Source organism: Aythya marila (genome assembly GCF_965140915.1).
Source record: "Aythya marila genome assembly, chromosome: 4".
Classification (NCBI taxonomy): Eukaryota; Metazoa; Chordata; class Aves; order Anseriformes; family Anatidae; genus Aythya; species Aythya marila.
Window position 1 is genome coordinate 58939104 of NC_139045.1, and position 27759 is coordinate 58966862.

Consider the following 27759-nt stretch of genomic DNA (forward strand, 5'->3'; position numbering starts at 1 on the left):
GAGAGATTCAGTCAGCTAACAGTGAAAGCGAAAAAGGCAGCAGTGGAAAAGCCTACAGTGGTCATGGTAAAAGGGCTCCACCTAGTCCGCAGCATCGGCAAACCGAGCAGGTTCCCATTTCCCTTCACCTCCCCCTTGTATCCCACTCCCCCGCCGAAGGACATTGGGGACCCTCTACTCATCATAAATCCTTCAGTCACCAGTCAAAGAATCCTTTCTACCCTTTCCTAGCTTCAAAAAGCAGCAGCACCTCTGCATTTCTGGCATCAAATGTATATTTTTTCTCTCCCCATACCAAAACAATTGGCCTGTCCCTGCTGCAGTGGATGGGAAAGGATGTTTTAGCCATTACATGGTAAGCAATGGAAATCAATGAATAGGAAAGTAAGTTTTATGTGGGAGTATAGGCAGATCTTTCTCTTTCTTTAAAGTCCCATGGATGCTTTTTTTTTTTTTTTTCTTTCTAGATTAGCAATGACAACCTTATGGCACATGTGCCAGGCTCAGCACCTGCAGAGTAGCCCTCAGGTCTCTACCTCTACTTTCTGCCAGAGCTGTTACTGCTCCCCTGCCAGCAGGCAGAGAGGGAAGCAGCAGCAGGAGGACCACTCTGGGTAAGACTGTAACAAGTGGGATGGGCTGAAAGTCTTCACTGTCCCTTTCTAGAAAGCTGCAACACCTGGCACACTAGATGGCACTACTGCAAATTCTTTTTTTTTTTTTTTTTTTTTTTTGAGTTAGAGGAGGTTTTTCTCCCATTTATTATTCTACCAAAGCTATACCACTTTTGCCAAGGTCAGTATCTGCACTTATTGGACTGCTAAGCAATAACATCTGACAACTAATATTTTTTCTTTTTGTTTACTTCTTTTTCACCTTTTTGATTTTGAAACCTTTCCAGGTGAGGACCTACTCCTGCGAAGTGTTATACATGCATGTAATACTTTCTTTTACAGGGAAAACAAGAAAAACCTTAAGATACACAGAAAAGCCACTAATACAGCTAGCGCACATACTTTTCCCAGAAATACGCACAACAAAATAGTCAACTTATTAGGAAAATATATTCCTTGCAGAGATGCAGAGAAGCTGATTTAAATCCAAAGTGCACATTACAGAACCAGACAGTGCAGATGCAATGTAAAATGAATCAGGCTTTCACAGCAGGCATGCATTTCCTCAAGTGTCTTTCAAAGAAAAGGTAAAAGCTCTTTGAATACAAAGGAACAAAGGGGGAAACGAGGCACAACATACCAACTTGTTCTCAAAACACACATTGATGCATAGTTCAGACAGACATACATATTTCTCACATGTTTCTTACCGATGACTAAAGACTGATGCAACGAATGAGTTAATGCTCTCTGGTGGAAGCAGCCTCCTCAGGCTTTCATTTGCAAAGAGGTAAGCATTGGACAGTTAACACTAAAACTCATCAGGGACATCTTAAATCATGATTAATAGGTATTAATGAACCAGAGTAATTATGCATATTTTTACATCATTAAATGTTATTGGTAGGTACCTTTTAAAATGTAAGTGGCATTAAATCTTTTCCCAGAAAATCATACAATTCAATTTCACAAGAGATATAATAAATATGTAACTCAATAATATGGGGGAAGAGGCAGACAGGAGATAGTAGCAATAAAAACCCAATAAAAAGTTTTATAAAAATGCTTAACCATAAAAACAAGGCTAAAAAGTGTCACTGCTGATTCTCTGGCAGGAATCAACAGGGACAGAGATGGGTTTTAGGAGAGATTGAGTGGGAGGAAAATATTCCATAAGCAGTCTGGGGAAGAGTGAACAAAATTTGCCTCAGAGGTTAAGGCAGATTCACAGTAATGAGATAGCAGACTATGTCAGATAAGTAGGCAGATACTGAAAGATACAGAGCTTCAAAATTCAGAGAAGCTGAGTTTATAGCAGCTAATCTCAAACTCTTCTGGCAACCCAATTTCTAGATTTGTAACCCCACTTTGGCTAGCATTTCTGGACTCACGAACCCATTTCTTGTTTCAGAAGTGGGACTTGCAATCATATTTCCATTAGACTCACCCAATGTCATGGCCTTTAGGATGCATGCCTGGCTCATCCAGCCTTCATCCTCTGGCAATTTCCCCCACATCTAATAAGTAGCCTCACCTATACCTAGAATTTTGTACCTAAAAAAATGTACCTACCCTTGTTTTGTCCAATACATATGTACAAAATTATAACAGAACTCAGTTTTACCTAGAGGCAATTCTTTTCCAGACTAGATTTCATTGTTTTTGTTTGTTTATTTGTTTGTCTGTCTGTTTTCACATTTGCACCGAAATAGATTGTATGTAACTAGAAGAACTCAAGCAAAGTATTCCTAGGAAAATTTGAGCAGTTCTTGGATATCCAAACACACTTGGATAACTTGGATAAACTTGAATAAAATTTTGGTAAGTCAATAAATAACAAGAGTAATTGGGTTTGATGCTAAGAGTTGGCAACCTGTCTTTATAAAATGCTAGGTACTATATAAAGGTCAAGGGTGAACAGGTTTTGGTGTCGGTACCTTTAGTCATGTGGGATTAATTAATAACAGTGGAACTGTATCTTGTCAAAATTAATTTTCCCCAACTGATTCTGTTTCTACGTATCTTATCCTGTTTCTACATTCTTATCTACATATTATAAATATGTTTAATAACATTTACTATACAATTTAGAAATTAAACTTTGGAGGGGTTGTGAAAATTCAAATCTCTCTCCTGAAACAGTACGCTGTGCAGGAACAGAAGAAGGATACAGATGCTTTGGAAGCATATGTCTCTGAAACAACCAAAGATAGAAGTTCACATATTCTGCGAGTTGTCTTTGAAATTGCTACTCATAAATTTAGCTTCCATCCCTGGCAACATAATGGAACAGCTATTGAGAAAACAAATTTACTAAAACACTTTGAAGCCTGCCAGACAAAGTTGATTTTTTTTTAATTTTATTGTGATACAAAATTAATGAACAGACAGCAGAAGATATACTGTCATGTGCCTGAATATTATCAGTATACTGTTTTCTTTTGGACATTTTAGCACTGATCTTAGGTGTTCTCACTTACAGAGACAGTTTCCACCTTGCACTGTTGATGCAGGAGAGGACTCCTAACTTTGATCCCCTAAATTAAGCCTTAATTAGAAGCCTCTGCTGGGCTATGGATTAGCCTTTCTTCTCCCATTTCTGCTGTGTCAAAATACTGTTCCCAAGCTTAAATCAAATTGGAAATGAACTCTCATGTTGACTGAAATGAAGGGTGATGACAAACAATGAAGGGTAATGATAAACAATAACTTTGAAGGGAGGCATTTAGTGCAGTACACAAAGATTAGTATTAGTTCTGATCTCATTTAATAGCTTCAATAATGAGCTAGAAGAGGGAGTAAATGGTACATTAATGAAATCTGCAGATCTATTAAACTAGGAGGAGCTGAGCATACTGCTGAAAATGGAGAAATAATACAAGGGGTCATGGCAAGATTAGAAACACAGGCAGAATATTGTAATGACATTCAGTTTAGAAAATAGAAGAATAATATTTGGGTTAAAAAAATAATCAACAGGTGGTTACAGGTATAATGCTGGAAGAGATTTAATATTAAGAACACTGGGAAAACTAGGCAAGAGTCTGTAACTGAGCAGTAGAGAAAAACAGTGAAATTTGGGCAGAACTATTAAAAAATAAGCAGTAATGACTCATCTTAAGCAGCTCTTCTACCATCGGCTCTCCTCTGCATTTAGTCTGGGCACTGGAAAAACAGACTATCTGTCAGATGTTCAGAGATTGTGTAACTACAGATTTTTTTCCAGGAAGAAAACTTAGAAGCAAGCCATCCATTTAACAGAGTGTTGTCCTTCATGGAGTGAATGACATAACTGTGAGCCAGTGGCTAAAAGACAGTAAAAGCATGAGACTGAAAAAGTAAAATATTCTCCCACTGCTTCTGTTAATTGCATCATGCAGCTTGATTTTTTTTGATATTGCTGAGAAAACTGCCGATGCAATGCCAGCTGCTATGAACTTTCCAATACCAGATATATGTGCACAATATCTTGGAGAGCTAAAGCTAGTAGTGAGCAAGTTAATTCCAGTTGAGGAACTAACACAAATTAATCTTGCTGGGAATAATGGGTCACAAGCTATAGTGGAGTGCCAAAGTAATGTTTTATCACTGCCTGTACCAGAGAGGGTTTCGGCAATTTGGCATGGCACAGCATTAGAATGTATAGCATGTATGTAAAGTGATATTCCATATTGGTCATCAGTCATCAAAAGTCCTTGGTAGCTCTTGGCTGTTGAAGGAATCGTCCTTTATTGCTGAGTGCCTCCATACAGAATTTTTAAGTGGGCCTGACCACTCAAGAGTTTGTCACTGTCACAACATTATGACCCAACACTGAGTGTGCAGAGAGCAGGGCATTGATCCACAGCTTTAAATTTGCACACTTCAGTAGAAAAACTGGCTCATGTAAAACCACGCTGTATTCATTTATATCTCGGCGTGTCCTGCCGTTCCAGGTTCCTGGCTTGTTCACCTTCTAAGTGAACAGGCTTAAAACCAATGAGCTGTCATGCAAAAATGTCAGGATAAAAAAAAAAAAAAAAAAGTAGAATAAAGGAGAACGCACATATGAAAACCAACACACACACACACACACACACACAAATAAATGATACCAGAAGCATGAGAAAAAGAAAGAGAAAGCATGAGGCATGAGAAAGATCTCTTGAGAATGACACTTGTTTGTTGAGAAAGCACCTTTCCACCGATGTTTAAGGGAGAGCTGCCTAAGTTTTTCAGAAATTGTCAGTTTCAAGAAATCTGTAGAAACTGCCTACTGGCAAAGTTGCTTGATTTGATTTTGCCAAGAAAATATCTGCTACAGCTAATAAGATTGACTGAAAGTGGTTAGGATGACATCTGAATGATTTTAAATGAAACTTGTTACCATTTTTAAAATAGAAGGTCCAGAAATCTTACATGCATTTGAAAGCTGTGCAATTCCTTTGTTCATGATATTTCTCCACAGGGCTGAATTTTCAAATGTGTGTATTATCTTCACTGCACATACCAAGCTTTGTTTTAAAACCAGTATGCCCCATTTTTTTCCCCCATATGTACACTTTGTAATCCCAACACTTTACCCAAGGGTTACCTCTCTTTGTAATATCATTCATGTGTCTATATGAATGCAAATCTGTGGGATTGTCTTGAAAATGGAGGCCCAGTACCTGGCTGTTTTGCTGCTTCCTCTGTGAAACTTCTGCCTTGTTCACAACTAAATCATATTTATCCTTAGAAACCTGGCAGATCACTTGGGTTATATTACTGGATCTCACTTACATGCTGTCTGTATTAATCTCCCACCGTAGCACTCTCAGCTTGCATATTTCCCTGCACAGCAAAGGTTTTCTTTTTGTTGCAGGTTTCTGAACCCATCGAATGATCAACATGAAGAGGAAGGCAGGAATTCAGCCAAAGCCAGGCAGAGCTTACACTGACGGCAGCCCCATGCACATATCAACCTGCAGCCCCTGCTGCCACTCCATGCCCCCGAAGGGACAAGCATGTGCTCCAGTTGCATCGCATGGAGGGCAAAAAAGTGGGTGAGAAGTCTGAGTTCTTACAAAGATGATGCAGCTCAGTCCTCACAGTCTATCAGCTGACATCAGTGGAAATCACTCTCCAGCTTCAACCAAATTTGATAGAAAAATTAACATCTGTGAAAATACATGGCTGAATAAGTGGATAGGGTTTTCAGCTGATGTAAAGCCTGAAAAGTGAGGGCAAATAGAATATTAGGCACTGGAGAATGCATTCCAAATTTGTCACCATACCACCTGGGAAATGCTTCAAGCAGGATGTGCAAAACCACAAAAAAGCAAACCCCCCAATATAAACCTGGTTTTAAAACTTTGAATGATCATAGAAACACTTTTTTTTTAAATCAGTTTTATGAAGATTTTTTGGCTGAAACGCTATCAATCCATAATTCTTAACACTTTTTTTTTTTTTTTTTTAACCTTTCAGGTATTTTTATTATTATTATTTATTTTAACATATGTCTAGAATCAGGTAGAAAGGATTCTGCTCAGACTGATTTTGTACTGGGGATATACCGTCTCAACCCAATGATTTCAACATTTATGATCTGTAGTAAGTCCTGTAAATTCCCACATTTTGTTTTCAGAATTAGCTAGAAATAGAGAGACAAGGTTTTATAGCAGTGAAACGGTATCTTTCATTTTCTTTTCTTATAGAAATGCTGTTTCCAATGTCACTGACTATGACTAATGACATTGACTATGACTTTAGCAAATATGCTTGAAAAGCTTCTTCCACCAGTCAGGATTAAGAAATCCCATTATATTAGCGCATTTACATAAAATCCACTTCTCTATATCAGCAATATGGAACTATCTACTATTAAACAGCAGCACACTATGAGAGACAGTAGTTGATATTACTTTTCAAAAGATTTGTGCTATGCCATTATGCTGTAAATATTTTTTCCTTTTGCAAGATATACTATCCATTGTACTGTTCGTTTTTATCCTGCAAAATATTAGTAAATACTACTGCTTGCACCTGGAAAGTGAGATAAGTAGCACAGCAATACTTTAATTTGACAAAGTAATCCAAGTACCTATTTGGAGTTCAGTAAATACAGGTTATTTTTCAGACAACCTATGCTTTACATATATACTTTTGGTCTTCCAATCAGTGTTACAGATGTGCAGTGATGTCTGGGGATGATGTTATTCTGGAAATATTGCAAAACTTGTACCTAACCCTGAATCTAAACTAATAGAATCAAAAGAAAAAAAAAATCAATATAACTGTTTAACATAGCTGTCTCTTGCTTGATTTAAACACACAAATAAATAAATAAATAAATAGAAAAAAAGATTAAAGGATATGGTGGGTATAATGGTGCAGCACTGACCTTTTTATCATCAGAGAGGCTGACTACTTAGCAAAGAAGTCACACAGATGAATACAGTACCTCATTCAATTTAAGTTCTTTAATCTTTTCCCATGTTTTAGCTTTGCTCAGAGGAATCTGAACATTCACATAGTGCAGATAAAATCATGTAGATTCGTCCTCTTCCGATTAAATACTAACGAATTTTATAAACAACACACACAAAAAAGTGGAGTTTATGGGTAAGTAAGTCTGTTTGTGTATCCAATTCCTTTTTATATTAATTGTCTCTTTCAAACTAAACTGGTGAATAGACCTAGCAGTGGTTGCTGTATGAAAGCTTTTGGCAGTTGGGTGATCAGTTTCCAGTAGGAGGCAATAACTAAAGACATGAGGATGGGAAGGTTGGCTGAACACACATACTGACGTCCTAGAAATGGTTCTGGCTCCTTACGTTCCCAAGGAGGCCTGTAGAAAAATGGTGGGTATTTGTGTAATTAAAAGACTGTATCAAGATCTATGACATGGATTGGGAAGGGGGAGACACAGGCAATCTATTATTTTCTAGCCTTTGAAAAGCAAATTTTGGAAAATATTAATTTGGAAATTCTGTTAGCAGAATGCATACAGCACTTTATTAAATGCATTTAAAATCTGGCCACTGGTGGTGCTGCTACCCACATCACTTTCCTCTCTTTGTCTGAGCCAAGGCAAGAAGTTGTAGCAATAGAAAGCTGTTACCTTTTATGTGGACTATTACTACAGCTTGTCACTGGTTCCAGTTATTTGTTTCCTTGCCAAAGACTGAGGAACTTTACGCTGAGTTCCAAGTTCTGCAGCAGAGTGTGCACTACTGATTATAAATTATTTTTATACTCCGCTTCTGGCCTACTGTAGTGGGTTTACGTGGCAAGGTTTTGGTAGCAGGGAGCCATAGGGGTGGTTTCTGTTAGAAAGATCTAGAAGCTGCCCCATGTTTGGGAAGGGCCCCATTGTTTTCCAGATCCGAGCCAATAAGCGATGTTGTTTTGCGCCTCTGTGAGAGCATATTTAAGACAGGGAAAAAACGCTGCGCCACACAGCAGCCGGGAGAGTCAAGGGAGTGGGAGAACAGCCTTGCACCAAGGTCAGTGTAGAAGGAGGGGGAGAGGTGCTCCAGGCGCCGGAGCAGAAGTCCCCTGCGGCCTGTGGTGAGGACCATGGTGAAGCAGGATGTCCCCCTGCAGCCCATGGAGTACCACGGTGGAGCAGGGTTCCACGCTGCAGCCTGTGGAGGAGACCACGGTGGAGCAGGTGGCCCTGCACCAACGGAGGCTGCCGCCTGTGGAAGACCCCTGCCGGAGCAGATTCCGGGCCGGACCTGTAGCCCGTGGAGAGGAGCCCACGCAGGAGCAGGTGACCCGGCAGGAGCTGCTGCCCGTAGGGGAGCCAGGTTGGAGCAGTTTTCTCCTGAGGGATGGACCCCGTGGTACGGACCCATATCTGGAGCAGTTCTGAAAGAGCTGCTGCCTGTGGGAAGCCCACGCCGGATCAGTTCATCAAGGACTGCATCCCGTGGGTGGGACCCCACAGCACAGGGGACGAGAGTGACCGAGAAGGAGCGGCAGAGAAGAAGTGCTGTAGACTGACCATAACCCCCATTCCCCGTTCCCCTGCGCCGCTCGGGGGGAGGAGGTGGAAAAGGGTGGAAGGGGGGGGAAGGTGCTTTTGTTTTTTTTTTTTTCCTTTGTTTTCTCACTTCTCTCGCTTGTTAGTTGTAGGCAATAAATCTTACTATCTCCTTATGCCGAGTCTGTTTTGCCCGTTACAATAATTATTGCGTGATTTTCTCATCCTTATCTCAATCCTTGAGCCCTTTTCACATATTTTCTCCCCATTCCTCTTTGAGGAGGGGGAGTGAGAGAGCGGCTGTGGCGGAGCTCGGCTGCCCACTCGAGCGGAACCACGACACCTACATTCCTGATCTTAGCGCCTGTTGGTTTTTTTGAAACAACCTTTGGCAGCAGTAGGAAAATGGCAGGGAATGTTTTGTTTGGCCTCTGAACTCTAGAGTGGAGCCTGCTCAGTCTCTGCAGCACTGGCCCAATCCAGGTAATTCAAAGAAGCTGAGAAGGGCTGAGGCATTCTCAAAGTGGACTGAATCTTTGGCAAATTATACAATCAAACTCTAACAAGCTCTCCACTGGGCTTCTGTAAAGAGTTTTTCTTCCAAGGCTTATACTGGTTCCAAATTTTAATAAATATAGCCAGATATGGCAAGATGCTTATAGTAATATGCATTTGTGTCCAAATTTCAACTTCCTCCTTCAGTGTCTGGAGATGCTAAAGTAACCTTGCTTTCTTCCTGTGAAAATCTCATGTTTCAGACACCTCTGATCTACACCAGGACAAATTTGAGACCAGAAAAAGGCAAGTGCACTTATACACCAAAACAATGAATAGGTGCAAGATAGAGCTGTTAGCTGAAATATTTGCAAGAAAAGAGTCCAGTTCTTACATTGCCCCAGTAAAGTTAACATTAGAACTAGATGAGTGTCCTAATAATCAGCATGTGTTTTCTATCCTACATTGAACTTGAATTCCCCCCCCCCCTTTTTTTTTTTTTTCTTATTGACAAAAAGCACACCACGATGCTACATTCTGACAAAATATATCACAGTTCTACTGGTTCCAACAGTAAAAAAGTCATAATCATTGCTACTTTTTAAAATCTTTTTTTTCCAATTTTACTGTTTTCTTCCTTTTATACATACCATTGTAGAATTCCTCAGAGTGCAGTGAAAAAATGCAAATTCTATCACGGTTTTGACAAGTACATTACAAAAAAAAAAATCCCATTTCAGACTCTATAAGGGAAGAAACAGCCTCTATGATCAAAATCAGCACAAGCTTTCCATTGGAAGTTGGATGAGGTCTTAGCTTTCACCAAAATGTGCTGTATGCATTCAGGTTAACTAAATTTAAGGAGAAGAAAATATGACACATGATGGTATCCAAATTTTTTCTACCCACAAAACATTTTTTTTTTCACACGGCTGTAGCTGATATTTTAAAAGCTATTTTCTCAGTCTTCTTTTAACCTGGCTGCACTGCCACTATTGCAATGGGTTGTTAAATGGGTATTGCAAAGAGGATTGGGATTTTTTCTTTCACTCTCTCCCTCCCAATCAAGATTAGCCAACTCCTAGTCAACATATGCTATATATAATATTTCTTAGGGCTTTCTAAAAACTGCAGGTTGTGTATACTCAAAAAATCAGTATTTCTCTTGCAGTTCCAGCATAAAGTCTTGGACTGATGCCTAGAACAGACCCAAGATGTGTATCTCTCAGCATGCTCTGTCATGTGCTATTGGTTATAAAGCTTGCAATTGTTATACAGCTGGAGTAGTGCCTTAAGCATACCTTTACCTTTCAAGGAGAAGGTTCAAACAAAACAAAACTTTTGTTCTCCCAGGAAAGTTCAATGAGAATGTCAGCATGACAAAGCAAGCTGGGAATATTTTCTTAAGAGAAGATCTTGTGATTAGTATAACTTTTGTTTCTGGCAATATCTAGCTATTTGCTACAGACATTACTTTATGTAGGCATTGGTTTATTCTCTTCCTAAATTCTTATTTTTTATTTAAAAGGGGGTGACATGCATTTTTGAACTTTTTTTGGGTATTTTTTCCTTCCATGTGATGAATTTTCCAATAAGAAGAGTTCCCAGATGGAACGAGAACACAGTAAGTTGGGAATAACATTGTCAAAAGGCAAAGTACTGTAAAACAAAAACAAAACAACACCAGTTGTTTACAATACAGTAAACAATTTCCAGTGCAAAAAGATTCCAGTGCTGTTATGCTCAGAGGTTCTTTCTCTATGCCTGAAAAGGTGCTATGAAGGAGAATAGAGTCCCTAGAGAAAAGATAAATGATTTCTTAAAATCCATATAAAAGCTCAATATCAGGATTAGGAAAACATTTAGATCTTTCATCAAGCAAATGTCCTTTTCAGGGGACAATACCTACCTCTACATTCTCGCCTCTACTGTAAAATTATTATCTCTCACTATGCACATTTCTGAAATGTTAGGAAAATGTGCAGATATATGTTTTGTTCTACCATACACAATTAGAAAAATGGAAATCTGGAAGTTTTTTGTTAGATTTAATTAAAGTAAGTTACTGTGCTGCTTTGTCCTGGAAAGCACATGTGTAGAAATGCTCAACAGAATATGAAGCTCAGAATAGCCCTTCCAAAATAGACATTAACAGAGCTTTATAACTTAGATGTTAAAATTTCAGAAAGAAGACCTTAAACTCAATATCACGTACCCCAGCTCTCCCGTACTGAATATTTTGTATGCAGTAACTTCTATGTACTGCCAAGTGGATGCTGAAACGTATCTTTTCATCCGTAACTTTGCAATGGCAAGTCTTCTGTACTAAATTTACTTTGCATTTTAAAAGTTAAAAAGTTGAATGATTGCCTATTAAATTCAATACTACCATATCTCAGCTCCTGTGGAGAAGTAAATCTTAAAGGCTTGTGTTCAGTATACAACCAATTCAAACACGAACACTGTAAATGATGTTAGAGATTACCTTTTTATCATTCAAATTTCTCCTGTGAATCTGTCAGGGAAAGAGGTGGTTTTATAAAAGAAATAATTAGAATTGCCTTTGAAGTGAGTTGTGATCACAATCTAATAAGAAGGTAGATAAGTATTTGACAGTAGGACTAGAATTTTAACAGATGCAGCAAATCTATCTGCAAACAATAGCTTTTTCATTGGACAGCATCAGAAAACTGCTATGCTTTTCTGTTGTGGTTTCTCTCTGCTGTTGTCCACCTATCACTTTAAAATTTATCCCCTTAACAATCATTAAAACTCGAATACAAACTCTTCTCAAACTATGTTTGTGTATACATAGTGTAGATATTCATCACTATGATAAATGAAGGGAAGTTTCTGTTGAAAGCTGGAAATAGCCCAATTTTTTATTTATTTATTTTTTTTATTTTTTTTTAAGCTATTTGAGCCTAAATCAAAGAAATCTATGGAATAATGCCATTACTCAACCCACTGCAACCTTCCATGAGATCACTTCTGCCACTCGCTTTTTCAGGCACAATGCCTCTTATAATTCTTTGACCACTGTGGAGTCTCTCCTAGGTGCTTATTTCCTAAGCGAAGTCACTGCATCACTTAGTGAGATAAATGTTTGTGTGCACTTATTCTGAAACATGAACCTCTCCAAGAGGAGAGGAAGTAATTCAAGTTTCTAAATAATGGCAAACACATAATTTTCATTAGTTTCTTGAAGTTCTATTTCTTTCTGCACATGGTCCATACTAATGAAAAATAAAAATAGCTTGGATAATCTGTATAACTCTATCAAATAGGAATAGACTGTTAACAAAGCACTGAAAAGAACATGGTTAAACTAAGTACATGCCAAGCTAAATTTCAGTCTTCAGATATGCTCAAAATTGTGCAGGCAAAAACACAATCCTTCACAAGAAAAAAAGGAAACAGTTACATGACATATGATCACAAAGCTGGATGAAATGAATTTTGTCAAAACTTAAAATAGTAAGTGACCAGGATAAAACTGACCTTTGGTCAGTAATCATATCTAACAAATTTCAGCTGTAAAGGTGAAAGCTTGGCAAAGTTATAAATAACCGAAAAGGACAGAAAGAAAACATTACGAAAATTATAGCTGTCGATATGGTCTCTATCTGGAATACTATTACTGGTAGTTTTTCAATATAGCACAGACAGCAGAGTAAGGTGATCTATGGAAAAACAATCTGTCATTAATTAAGAGGAAATGAAGACTGTAGCAGGGATGAGATCATGGACCATCCAGAAAACCAACCACTGAAAAAAAAAAAAAAAAAAAAAGGAAAAATAAAGGTCTGTTTTAGCCAACTTCAGTGTTTTACTGAATTGACCTTTGAACCACTAAGTCATCAGTTTCCAAATATCCAGTTTCACTGGCAAATTACTCAGCAGAATATGACATGATCAATGATCTGAAAGTTTTCAGCTGGTTGTATTGATCAAACATATAAACAAAACACAACTGTCAGCTGCTCCGAGTTCACTACTGATTAAGTGATGTTTAAAACAATTAATGAATAAACGCTTGAACACAGAAGAAAAAAGCCTAAGTGATATAAAGGGGTAAAGATGTTTATTGCTCACTTAATTAATAATTTGCTTTATAATTGATTTTTTTAATCATTTGACTGACAAACCTTAGGGTTTGAACTATAATTACTAGCTACCTACAATTACTCATTTTTAGATTTCCATTATACACACCTAAAGTTCAGAAAGCAGAATCACTGTGGCTGCCAAACTCTCTTCCAAATATTGGTGACAAAAAATAAATCTCAGACAATGCCAATTATTACAAGAATGTGAAGGTTGATTACTTCTTGTACGAAAAGGCACATAAGTAAATGCTGTGGAACGCTGAGGCAGGGCTTGGGCACACAAAGGAATTATCGTAAACTAATGAGCTTCCAGGTGTCGGCCGAGCTTGGGTAACTAACGATATTCACACTCCTAGCCTGAAGCAAATCTGAAGCAAAACACATTAGATTAATCTTCAGGGAGAGCACCCTCTGTTAGCAAAACCACCAACCCCAAACAAGAGTCTAGTTTGCAATGATGCACTACCTCATGAAGAACATCTACCTGATTCTCCCTTGTCCTGATCTGACAATAGGAATGATTGAAATTTTAATTTGGGATTTAATTTTCCTTAGACATCAATAGAGTGATCCAAGACTCAGTTCTATCTTGCCTTTGCAGAGGAAGAGCCTATAAAACAAGGGCTACTATAAAAGAGAGACCTGGAATCAAATTCCACATTGGTCTCACTAGAAAACTGAATTTATGTCTTTCTTAGACAGATAAGATGGGAGACAATCTAGCTGTTAGAAAATAAGGACCTGAGTTAAAGAAAATGGAGGGGGAGAGAATCTACCGTGGAAAGAATGCTGTTTAAAGAAAGGGTGAAAACTGAAAGATTAGCTTACTGTTACTCTAGTTTTATCTCTTGTAAGTACATTTTTTAATTCTTTAAATCAAAGTTCTTCTGCTTTATGTCTGCTGCTATTATTTCCCTGGAATTTAAAGTGCCTGTTTTGTTCGGCAAGTGGCTGTTAGAAATCTCGGGCTATTAAAAGATGGTGCCAATGTTAACTATTATATGAAGGATTAAATCTTAACTAAGTAGTATTAAAAAGTGACTGTATAAACCTTTAGGTTATTGGTACTTCCAAGATTTTTCAAAGAAAAGAAGACCAATATGAAGGATTAATAGTAAAGGTTATGCAAAATCCACTTAATCAGCATGGCTAATTTTAGCTTAAACTAAAGCTGCTGGCAACTCTATGCATTTTGCTTTGGGGCTTTACTTTTGAAGAGAGGGATGGATGCATTTTTGAGGTAAATCTATTTTAACTGAGAGACTACCTAATACTATTTAATTGCAGAAAAGGTGATTTTAATAGCATTTGCATGTAGGAAAGGAATCTGTAAGATCCTAAAATAAGCATTATATTTTTCACATTTTTATAATATATTGGTTGTAGAATAGGTAAGTTTTATAAACAATACAGTCATCAACATGGGCATTAATTATAAAGATAGAATTGTTATAGGTTAATATATCATATATAATAATATATATATATTATATTAGATATAATATGTAATAAATAATAATAATAAATATCTAATGACATATATATGTGTGTGTGTGTGTGTGTTATATATATCTGATATTAAATACCCGATTCAGAAAAGAGCCTAGGAAAATTGGAGCACACTCTGAAGATATGAATATAATGACTTGCCAGACTATCTGGGGTGCAAATACTGAAGGTGGGTGTGTTTCACTGACAAATGCTACCTAAGCAAGACAGATCATGTACAGAGCATTGGCTCAAGCACTCCAAGCATTTTAAGCCAAAAAGATGAATTTACTAAGACTTACAGGTCTTTTATTCACCTCCAAAATCACAAAGGATTAGATTATTCAATGCGAAGTGGTTATGATATGGTTATGCTCTTAGTCAAAATACAGTGATATGAGTGCTAAGTTTCCTAACCACTGAGAGTCAGACAAAATCTGGCTGCATTTCAGATTAGTAGGGTAAAATGTGGAGAAAGAAGGGGGATGGGTATTTGGTGGGATTACATAGGGCTTCTTCATGTGGCTAAAGTAGGTAAGATTGGTAAAGTATGACTTGATTTACAATGAAGTTACTGCAATTGGAGCCGTGAGTGAAATCCAGCCATGCTATTATTTATAGACCTAATGTAACTATGTTGAAATGTATGTCTAGATCCTAGTGCACTTATACAGTATAATTTATTTTGAAGTCTTTTTAGGCACCTTCAGATTTTTTTTTCCTGTGTCATGAATAAATTAATTGTAATTCATAAAGCTTCACCTCCCTATGCCTGCTGTCATGCCCTGAGAAGGTCATCCCAACTTTCCATCTCTCTTAGGTTTTTCACTACTGTTATTTTTTTCACTGAAACCTGTTTATCAGTTAGGAGCATAAGGGGTGATATACTGGACTGAAATCAATGCATACAGCATTGTGTGTGTGGAAGTGCTTTAGAAGATACTTCAGAAGGACTGTGAACCCCCACTGAGCTAATGAACTTTCTCTCAGTCTAAACTAATGCTTGGAGAACGCTTAGGCCCTGTGGACCAAAGCTGAAAATTGTATGTAATTAGGTCTCCTCACCCTGTGTAAAATTAGGTAAAGTCAATAACAGAAATAATAGAACCACTTCAAGAAAATGGGGAATCTCAACAGCAAGTCAGGAGTGATGTTCTTCCTTCTTGCAGTAAATCTACACTGTTTATGTTAAATCTATGCAGGTTATGTTTAACTCAGTCTGTCTGCTTACAGAGGTTAGAGTTTCAGCTAACTGAAGTGCTGTTAGTCATGATGCTGTACCAGCAATAGTGCTTACCAATCTACTAAGGATTTGCATAAACACTTAGATGGCAAGCCTGGACTGATTTTGGTGTTGGCCATTTAGCCATAGACATACAGCTATTCGCAGCTTTGTTATGGGTTGCCTCTGCTATAGATAGTATGTGTGAGAGCTAGTGTTCTGTTTTTTGTTTTGTTTTAAGTGCAGCATAGATATTTTGAGAGTCTTGCATGTCTTGGATATATGTCCCACACGAGGATCAAATCATGGCTGTTAGAAACTCCTTCTTCCAGATTGCAAATGGAATATACTCAATGAAACAGATATGTATATTGTAGTATTTCCCTTGGCTAAATATCATTCAGTATTACAGTTCCTCCTGTTTAGAATCTTCCTGCTCCTGTCACCTGTTCTTAGTCAGATATGGCCTTCGATTTTTGGTTTAGACCATTGTGTAATGGATCGCTGTGCAATACTCTTTACTGCACCTCAGAAGAAACTGTACCTCTTTGATGGAAAAAAATATTGGTGGAGATTTGTGAGAGGTGTCTTTGAAAGACGAGGAGTGGCTGAGGGAGCTGGGCTTGTTCAGCCTGGAGAAAAGGAGGCTCGGGGCGACCTTATTGCTCTCTACAGGTACCTTAAAGGAGGCTGTAGTGAGGTGGGGGTTGGTCTGTTCTCCCATGTGCCTGGTGACAGGACGAGGGGGAATGGGCTAAAGTTGTGCCAGGGGAGTTTTAGGTTAGATGTTAGGAAGAACTTCTTTACCAAAAGGGTTGTTAGACATTGGAATGGGCTGGCCAGGGAAGTGGTGGAGTCACCATCCCTGGAGGTCTTTAAAAGACGTTTAGATGTAGAGCTTAGGGATATGGTTTAGTGGGGACTGTTAGTGTTAGGTCAGAGGTTGGACTCGATGATCTTGAGGTCTCTTCCAACCTAGAAATTCTGTGATTCTGTGAAAATAAATTATGCTGATGGCTCACTTAAGAATCTTCAGATTCTGGCCTCTCCATTTCTCACTGTAAACTGGCACTTGGAGAATAGTAATTATGAGCAATGAGAATTTGAGCCTGATTTTTTTTTTTACTAGAAGCATTCAGAAAGAACATACCTATAACCATCTTAATACCATCTTCTTTTAAATTCTTACATATGCTTAAGTGTCAAATGCATTTCTATGGGGTTAAAACAATTAAAACAATTTAAAGCTCTTGGAGAACTATTTATCTCTGTGTGTTTGTACATACACAGTTACACTACAGCTTCTCATTTAAAAAGGAAAAATTTACCCTTCTAAATCTTCTAGGAATCATTCTTTAAAATATATTTTGAGTTACAGTCTCTTACCAGACCTCCTGAAGTGAGATGCTGTATGGTTCTTTTAAGTAAAAATATTGTTACTTAAGAATAAATCTGTCTAGGCATGCTATAACAAATTACTTTAATTCTAGAATAGAAAGTCAAGTATTTAAATACATTATAATTTATAAGGAAGAACAGTAAATTTAAGAGTACAGAGGTTTACACAATCTCTACCTTGTGTTAGCTGCTTCAAACCATCAGTGTGTAAAGCAAGATGGTAAATAGCTGTCATGTCAATATACATTAAAATAAGCACTACTGAAGTCTGTATGGACAGACAAAATCATCTGTTAACATTTAATTTTGTTAAATTTGCTTCTTCTTATGTAAAACACTTTTTTTAAAATTGTATCTCCTTATTCTCTGTGCTCTGGATTCTTCTAGTTTTTTTCTGGATTCTTCACCTTTTGCACATGATGTCTCCTTTCAACACTACATTTCTATTCTAATATCTAAAATACATTTGTTGTCTTCTATTGTTAGAGCTGATTAGTGCACACTCTGTTCAGGTTTGTGCTACCCTTCTTACTTGGGAAGATTGTTTCATAAGAATCTCGAAAACTAACCTGATAATCATTCTTTAAGATTTCTTAAAAAAAAAAAAAAAAAAAAAAAAAAAAAGTTTATTTCCCTTAAAAGCTATGAAAAATCTTGACAATGTTGATGAAGCTGATGTGCTTGCTACAATTGCTGTCTATAAAGCTTACAAAGAATTCTCACTGATATCTTGGGCTCTCGCATGTCTAGCAAATGTTGTCTCCCGTCACATCTCAGTGATCAGCTTTTGGGACAAGAACAAGATTTTGTTCTATTTTCCAAAATATTCTCTTGCGTGTCAAAATGCGTAGGCAGCTAACTACCAACAGTGTGCCTATTTACTGTGGTAAAACAAATGAATAAACATACGAATTTTTATTATGTCTTCTATAAAGAAGACAGAGCAAAAGTTATCAGAGATGTGATGCTACTAGACATTTTTCTCACTCAGTCACAACAACAAGGCATAAACATTTCATGAATCATGCAATTTTTAGATGGACAGAAATATCAGTCAACAGAAGCCACGTCAATAAATAAATTTGAGATAATCCTGCAGTAATCAAAGCTCTATTTAGATATGCTCTGGAGTATTTAATATGTCTAAATAAAGAAACTCAGCTGTGTAGCAGAAAAACGATGCTGATGTAAGCTATTTGGTGCTGGCATGGAACCAAAATGGATGACATTTCTGCTGTTCTGCTCAGTTTCTTTATTTAGGTGTTTCTTACACTAGATGCTGCTTTATGATAGTTTTCTTCCCCCACCCCCCTCCTTTTTTTTTTTTTTTTTTTTTTTTTTTTTTTCTTAAAAAAGGCAAGCAAAACACCCTTCACGTCTAAATTGATCTATGTAGGATGTCTGATAATCTAAAATGTTTTTGATCACTTCCTGGCTACCAGCGCAACTGTTCATTAAGATTCTCAGTGTTAGATTTATTTACCTGTGTAGTCAATTTATGGTGGTTCAACCTAATCTAATTTTATTTGGCTTCTTTCTAAGAATGCAATGAGCAACCATTATCAGTGTCTTACTAATATTAAGAAGTTCTGTGTCTACCACTTTTCCTTTATGCATTCATTATTCCATCAAAGAAACCAATTAGTTTGTTTTCACTTGATTTGTGCTTTTTACAAATGTGTTACCAATTTATCACTGTATTTTCTTCAAGCTGTTTACATACTGATTGCTCTTGCTTTGCTAATTGTTTTAGTTATTTGTCAGGTATTGAAGTCAAATTTAGTGGCCTATAATTCTTCATCTTTCCTTATCCCTCACTTATTCTCTTTAAAATTTTAATATAAATTTAACTCCCATCCCCCTTGGTCTCCAGAGGCAAAGAAATAAGTGGAGACAGATTTTAAATTAAACAGTAAACACTAAGTAAGACTTGACTAATAAAACCTAGTTTGAACAATAAATGACTTCAGTGGGCAAAGGAGAAAGTTGTACAGAAATTGGATGAGAGGAATGGATTCTGTCTTTGGCCTACAAGGCCATACCCTCTCTTGTTGCCCATACTTGTTCTCCATAACTGTGCGTATCTGCAGCAAGGTAAAATGTTGGCACTGCCGTCTGCATATTATTTTTGGATCATGAATCAACAAATTAAAGATCACTGCTCTAGCCAAACTAGAGCTAAGGCTACAACATCAGTGTTACAGCACTACAGGAAGAAATAGCATGGCAAGAGCCAGAAATGATGTAATATTTGGCTTTATATGAGAAAGAAAAATTAAGTCCTATCAAGACAAGAAAATAGGTACTGTTTGAAAAGGGCAGAGTAATATAAAATATCTGGTTCTTAAGTAGCTGAGGACTGATTCACAAAGACATTTATTACTTAAATCTCATCAGCTCTTTGGATGTTGGCCTTAAACTCAATGTTCAGCTGCAAACAGCTAAACATTTTAAAGGATAGTAAATCTGTCTATTATTCCTTTAGCTAACACAATTTAACTCTTTTTAAACACTCCCTGTTTTCACAGACTGGACAAGATTATGAGGCCTGTGCTCTTTCAAGGCAGTTACTGTCATCAGCTCCCTCAATATTCAGCTTTCAAGGAAAAGAGTTCACAGGATAATCACGACATGAGAGAGAACTATGGAAGAGCCCTTACCAATGCTATTTTATTTCTGCAGCGAATTTTAAGATCTATTAAGTTTCTATCAGATTTGAAGCTAGCCAGCAACGGGTAGTTGGCACATCTGACATGCAGTGGGTGCAAAAACTACAACGCAGCATTGCAGACTTACAGGAACACAGCCTGGCTGCAAGATGCTGCACAATAGGAACTAATGGACAAATACAGTTCAAAACTACAAATTTCGTATTTGGAAGTCTTGTAAAAAATAACACACTTGATTTTGAGTCATCACTGTGACCATGAAGAATGTCATACATCTATGAAGGATGCAATTTTTTTTGCAGTGCTCAATTAACTTGTGGCTGAGACTCCAAGGAGAGTCTGCTAAACACAGCTCTTACTCAGAGATGTTCGCTTTAATGTGTCTTGTAAAGCTGAGTGAATTTCAGGGAACAGAAGTGATAGTACTGTTGTGACAATATTCAGAGCATAATGACTTGTACAAATTTTTAATCTGGAAAAGTATAGCAAAAGTCAACACAGGATTTAATTGTTCAACAGAGAAAAATTATAATTTACCATCTGCCATTTTTAAGTACACCTCTTAAATGTATTTGAGCTTTTTCTTTCTTGACACAAAGTTTGAACAATTCAGGTAACTTCATAGATGTAATTTCTCTCCGAGAACTATAACACCATACCAAACAGCATTCTGGTTTAAAAGAAATCGGTGCTATACATTTACATTAGGATATATGTTATCTGGGTTAAACGTTCAATAATTAATACACCTAAAGTCTCCTTATGATGAGATGTTTCTCATGTGTCTCATTACAGATTTAGTTCTGGTACTATGAAAAATGTTAACGTTAAGTCTGGAAAAAGTAACGATGCATGATAGTGATGGATAATATGTACAGGGTAATAATACAATTTCCTTAGGATTGTAGCACAGCAACTTGCATGGGACTTAGATCAGGTTGTTTGGGACCTTATCCCATTCTTTACAGCACAGAAGTCGGTCCTGCTTTGAGCTGGAGTTCAACCAAATGACCAAAAGAGGTCCTTTCCAACCTAAATTACACCATGGTTGTAATCTGAAAATTGCAGGTTTCAAGTGGGAACTGTATTGGGAGGAAGAGCTGGAGCACTGTTCTGTTGTGCTTGTGGTTTGCCTGTTAGATGTTATAGCACCAATGCAACAGAACTCTCAGACATAAAAAGCTTTATTTCAGAAATAAGGAGTCTTTCATGCAAAAACAGCATGCACTCTGGAAGCAGCCTGCTGTGCTCTTTCTATTTAAAAATTTACATGCATCTTCATATTGCCACATACACAGATATACACAGGTATTCTACCTAGACAGGACAAAGAACTCAAAGCAGATCTACAAAACCAAAGACTGCTCAGTGGGCTCCTGAACAGATTCTCAAAGGACAGTGGCAGGAAAACAAAACTCAGGCAGTGGAAAGATAGAAGGAATGATGACAAAGAAGTCATATGGCCTTGATGAGACTAGTATTGGAATACCATATATAGTTTTGGTGACTGTGTTTTTTGTAAGATATGTTGAGTAACTGTAGTAGAGAGTGAATAAAAGATCTACAAAAGGGCTGGCAAGCCTTTTGTACGGCAGAGACTGGCTTTAAAAAGACTGAGAGGTGATATAATCATGGTGTATGTATAGGATAATGAGAATAAAATACAGGATGCTGAATAATGCCTTTATAGTTACACAATCTTCTAAAAATAGCAAAAATGCAGTTCAAACTTCATTTGTTTCCTATTCCAGAATGTTTTCTATAAAACTGAAGGTGAATGCATTCTGAAGAGAAGCAATGGATTTGCTAGCTCTGGATGTTCTCAGAAATATTTTTTCTAGAGAGCTTGATTTCGATATAATTTACTGAGGTCAGTACAGGCTTTTGATGGTTTCTTGTAGTATATGTTAGGTAGCATGACTCAACAGTTCTTTCTGGCATTTGTTTTAATGAATCTTGTCCCTTTCTCCAATGACACAACCTGGTTCACAGATCAAAACACTCTGATGCCAGTTATTGCTCATTGCTATGCAGTCTTTATCAAATAATAATAATAAAAAAATCTAAAGTCTAAATCTAGCATTATGCTAGCTTCTCACATTTGTTATTCATAAGATTGCAAGAGATACAGTTACTATTAAATCAATTCTGTGGTGATCTTGATTCATTTAGAGAAGAAATGTATTCTGTAAATTTTCAGTCTTACATCTCGTCCTGAGAGATGGTCATTTTGTAAACTCACAATGTGCAAATCCCACAGCTGAATTTTTACTCAACGATTTTAATGAACTGCTGAATGTCAGTTCTTGCAGGCAAAAGGGTTTACCTTTCCTAAACAAACACGTGATATTTTATTATCTTCAGGTAATGCTAATGACACTGAAAGGAAATGGGAGAGAATCTTTAATATTGCTATTAGAGAAGCTTGGTAGAACGTGATTCACAGATATTCAGAGCACCTAGTAACTATATTCTAAATGAAACAAGTTTACTCAGTCTTTAAGACTAATTTTAATGAAAAAATATGAAACAAAGATCAGATCTGCTGGGAAAATAGGTAACCTTTTAAATTAATGTTCCCTGAGCCACAATTAATTTAGATTTAATAGGACAGTTAATGTATGTTATTTGAATACTGATTATTAAACATTCACAAAGGATTAAAAGTTATGTAATAGATTCATAACTGTGAAATTGATATGGACCTATTGCATAGCCATAATACTCTGCAAATATGTTTGAGTATGTAGTTGCTATTTATTTAATATATATTAACTGTTTTATGAAGTCTAAATTAAATACTTAAATCTCAATTGAAAATGTTTCTGGGAAATACAAAAGAGAATGTGGGATATGTTTAATGTGCTGTGTTTATCTAGATAAAATCCCGTTGCTTCAGAAACAACAAAAACTTGAGTAGTCTGTGGGGCCTGCTTGAGTAAAAAGTTTTCAATGGATAGTTTCACTGCTGAAATGCCTATGAAAGTAAGTAGACGTCAGGATGATGAAGTATCCAAAATGCAGGATCCAGAAATTTTGCTAATGTTGACATCAAAATCCTTTGTTTTCCCAATCTCCTTCCTCCTCAAGAAGCAAACCTATAATGATGTATTAATTGCTGTTTATTATGCTTCCTATTGCTTCATTTTTGATGGCTTGTGGTTGCTTAACAGAAGTAAAAGTAATCCTATGGATAAAACGTAGTGAGATAAAAGACCGCTACAAGTCTTACTGCAGATTTCTTGGATGTTTTTATTGTAATTGAAGGTGGCACAAAGATCACTTCTCTAATGACAGGAGCGCTAGCTCTGCGACCAGACAAGCATGCTATATCTACTGCTGTGGCTCCACCTGCTGAAAGGTATGGGTTTGAGTTCAGAAGGAGTACCACGGTAAAACACATTGCATCTCCTATCCACTCACTGTTTTTTTTGCATCTCTGCATGGTACTGTGTCTACGTAGCATATAGGGTGTAGATGTATCTTGATTACTTGACAAGAACACAGCCTCTGTTTCAAAGGCAACTTGTACCTCTTGCCACCAACAGGCCTGTGACTCCTGCCTGCTCCATCAGCTGCATCTCAATGTAGGTACACCTCCGAGCCCAGATGTGTGGCTGGGCTGGCACAGTCCTGTAGGACATTGTCTGAGCTACAGTCCCATGTCAGTAATGGTACTCTGAAATCACTTGCCTCCTTTGGCCAGCATAGCCTTTTTTATTCCAACTACCATATGAACCTTTCTCTTTTTTTTTTTTCTTCAGAGTTTTCTGCCTCAGTTTGAGGCACTTTGCAGGGGAAGAAAAAGAATCTCTTGCTTCAGGCACCATTACACAGCCAATAAAGTTGGGACTTTTCTAGAGTTAATGTTCTGTAAAATCTAAGGTGATAAGATTTGGGAACGCAGGAAATTCTTCAAAGTATTCATGTTAAGGAAGTTTAACTTCTGAACCATTTGAATGCTTAAGCATCAGACAGCTTTTCTTTCGTATGCATTGTTCACACAACAGTGCAAATCCCCATCTATCTGGCTAGATATAATCACTACCATCTTGGAATACCATTTCCTTCTTTTCAGCCATAAGCACTGATGTGTTAGTAATGAAGTAGTTCAGCTTGTATTTTCCCTGCTAATTCTACTCCCTCCCCTAAATCTGTGTCTTTGGATCCTACTTACATTATAACATCTTTTAGAGTATTTAATGAAATATGATGAGGAATAGAAGGAAAACTACTTTATTTCCATTTTTATTAGTAGTTATTGCTTAGAAGTCTATTAATGCTGAGTAATGTGCCTAACAGATGCTAATCTTTTCAGAAGGGGTTAAAGTGAGTTACACATTTTAGCAACATTTTCAGTGTAAGGTCTTACAAGAACCATATTTACTTCTTCCCCTTTCATGCAGATATATATTTCTATAACTTTTTATTGAAAATTCACATTGGATATATAAAAATCTAAGAGGTTTCAAAGTTACATGAAACATTTATTTGGAGGCCAAATACTAAAGAAGTGGTGATTGGATTGCATGTCAATAAGAAACCTGGCACAATATATTTTACACATTTCTGTGCGGTGTGCATTGCTTTCAAAAATTTACCAATGAGACTGTATTTCATAGTCAGTCTTCCACCTACAATTATAGACTAGAACAGCAGAGGAGGAATGAGATCCCTGCATGAGTCTGCTGAATCCACATGGTACTTTTTTTCCCCTTTGCTTAAGACAAAGAAAAATCAAGCATGGAAATCTTCCGGGCCGACTGTTCTTTCTGCAGAAGTGCATCTGGTGATATTTCAGGTTTTAACATACAAAATTTCACTGTCTAATTCTGGCTTAATTTGGGATTTACTGAAAACCAAAACCAGAGACTTCTAAATAAACAACTTAGAGAGCAGTCTCCTTTTAAGCATTTCCAAAAAGTTTTCCATAAGAAGTTCACAAACTAAGCCAACTAATGTTTGGGGTTCTGCCAAAGCATTCTTGAAATACTCACGTCTACTTAAAGGAACAACCAGGTAAAGGGAAGTAGTGTTCCTCCTCAGTTTTCCCCACTGAGTCTGAAAACTATAATTTCACCCAGTTATTTCACCCAGTTATACTACTGATACTGAAGATCCTGACCCTTGAATACAGCAGTGCCCAAGCTTGTTGTGTGCAACATGACAAATGTCAGCTACGCATCTGGGAATGCCTGTGTTTGTCACAAACCAACAGCAGAGCTCGGATTAAGTAAGTGAACTGACAGAGGCAGAGATGTAATACTACAACCTACAGTTGTGCAAGATGTACTTGTATAAAGGTGACTCTGTGCCTGCTTGGATTTAGTGGTTAATAGCAAGCCAGTGTGTGCCAGCAGTTATCATCACCTCTGTCTACTTGGAATAGCAAATAACCACAGTATTGCAGACATAGCTAAGAGCAACCAAATGCTTCCTCTTCCTTGGTGATTGCTGTAGCAAACAAAACATATGTCCCAATCCATTAAGGAAAGAGATGAAATGTGGTAGGTAGAAGACTCCAAGGCAGTGAGAACTAGGGGCAGTATGATGGTCCCTTGTGAGGAAAATTAGGGAACAATCATTTTGATGAAGGTGATGATAGCTCAAGAAAAATGTGGAGGGATGTGAAATCTGAACTGATAAAAGCAATGGACAAAAGTAAGCAAAGTAAAGAATCAGAATGAAAGACAGACAAAAAATCACTTAAGAGCTCCTATTTATCTCTCTACCCTGAGGACACATGAAGGATTTGAAGTGCTGCCAAAACTATCTTTGTTTACACATAAATGCTGATAAGAATTTCCTTCATCCTCCCCTATTTCCCACCCCCTTCTTCCTAATTTCTTGGATACAAAAATTTTGTAATTAGTAAACTAGAATGAACAGAGAAAAAAATAATTTTGAAAATTGAATGTGTTAGTGGTAAATTTTATGAAGGGAAGGAAAACAGCAAAAAAGGACAAAGGATACTCGTTTGCAAACTGGAAACAAAAAACATTTTTAAAAGTTCAAGTCTCACCTCAAGTAAGGCATTACCAACACTGGCATAGGATTGCAGGACTGAGGGAAAGAGAGGTTAGGGTTTTTTTGTTTGTTTGTTTGTTTTAATCCATTGTTTAAGAAAAAGAAGTATAGACTGCAGAAAGAGAGAGTATTTTTGAGTAGTTGCTACTCCTACTATGTCCTGTAAATTTTGGGTACAGTTTTCCATCTTTTTTGCAGCCACATCACCTACTATAGCCTTCCCCTACAGATCTTGTCTTTCTTTAAGGTATATATTCTGGCTTACTTTACTGCTAAGACAGGAGGTTGTGCTCCCTTTGCTAGTGTTCTTGTCTTGTTCCGACACTGGTAATCTGTTAGTTTTTCCCTGAGCTGATTCAACTCCACAACCTGTCAGAAAACAAAAAACAAACAAAAAAAAAAAGAGAGAGAGAAAAAAGAGGGAAAAAGAGGGTAGGTTAATTGTTGAGTTGAATGGGTCTATTGTACAATCAGATTACTACCACAGGTAGACCAAGAGACAGGGTATATAACCTAAAAAGTAGAACGGTTGTGGGAAATCTAGGAGGAACAGGACTTTCTGGTTTTTGAAGCAGCTGCAGAACATAGTTTCATCCTTATAGCTTTAGACCACCACAACTACAATACAGGTAGTGATCTAATGAATGTGAAAAAAAAAATTACATTTCAAAACAAAAAACAAAACAAACCTTGAAATATGTTAAGTGATTCCTGTGAGACACATGTTTTGGATTAAAAGCTTTTCTGAGTCAACGTAAAAAATACTTTTTCAAATCTTTAGCAGAAAATAGAAGTTGTAGTTTTTGCACAATGGAGGAAAGATGAAGGTAAAAAGCACAAGCCTTCAAGAACAGCCTTTTGCTTAAAGCTTTCAAGCCTTTTGAAAACAGGTGAGGAACAATATAATTTGGAATTAGATTCATTGCAGAAGCAGAGTAACTAAGAGAAGACAACAAAATAAAAATCAACAAATCACTCTGAGGTTTCAATAATACCAGTTTAAACAGAGGCATCGCTTAAGATGGTAGGTGCTTTGCAGCTGGGAAATATAGTTAGAGACCTTAGTAGGGGTGATCTCAGAGAAGTGGTGAGAACAGCAGATTGTTGAGAAATACCGAGGTCAAGAAACATGTGTATCTATAAAATACAAGGAATGAAAGTGGACAGGACATTAATATGAAAAGTAGTGGTGAGAATTTGTCTCTTCAGGATTATGGGAAAATCAAGAGTTAAAATGGTCTGTGACTGCAGTCACCAGAAGAAATAGTTCCTCGTCACCACTTCCGTCATCACCTCTGTGTTATGTGACAATGTTGATCACCTCCCTGATGCAACTGGAGACTAATGTGGTCTAAACAACACATTACCACAAATGCAAGGCAAGGGAGAAGAATAAGTAGCTGCAGAAAAAAAATGGGAATGTTCCCTTCAGTAGCACTGAAGTGCAATCTTGATTAGTAACACTGAAACTGAGGTGATGCTAAGCCAAAAAGCTCTGGTGGTGCCAATGGTTTGAAGTGACATATTCTGCCAGAAGAAGCAGCTCTATGCCCTGTCTCCATGTTGACCTTCACATGTTGTGTTTCAGCCAGCTTTATGTAGCTGTGCTGTGAACCACACTGTGGAACTGACATAGGTGAAGGTAGGAAGAAAGTAGAAAACATGAAGAGCTGCTTAACTCCAGACCAATTCTTGGGCCATGTTTTGATACAGTAAATCCAGATATAAAACTGCTGGTGCCAGATCAAAAATAATGGGGCTCCATGATACAAAGCACTGATCCAAC

At 37.2% G+C, this 27759-nt stretch overlaps 1 pseudogene across 1 annotated transcript in view; it reads right to left on the reverse strand.

Annotated features, from left to right (window-relative positions):
* Positions 1 to 27759, reverse strand: part of LOC309877823 (cytosolic beta-glucosidase-like) — a 40296-nt pseudogene that overhangs the window by 11439 nt on the left and 1098 nt on the right. Inside the window, exon 2 of the transcript in view lies at positions 26239 to 26342. The product of the transcript in view is annotated as a cytosolic beta-glucosidase-like (transcript). The remainder of the gene's footprint in view (positions 1 to 26238; positions 26343 to 27759) is intronic.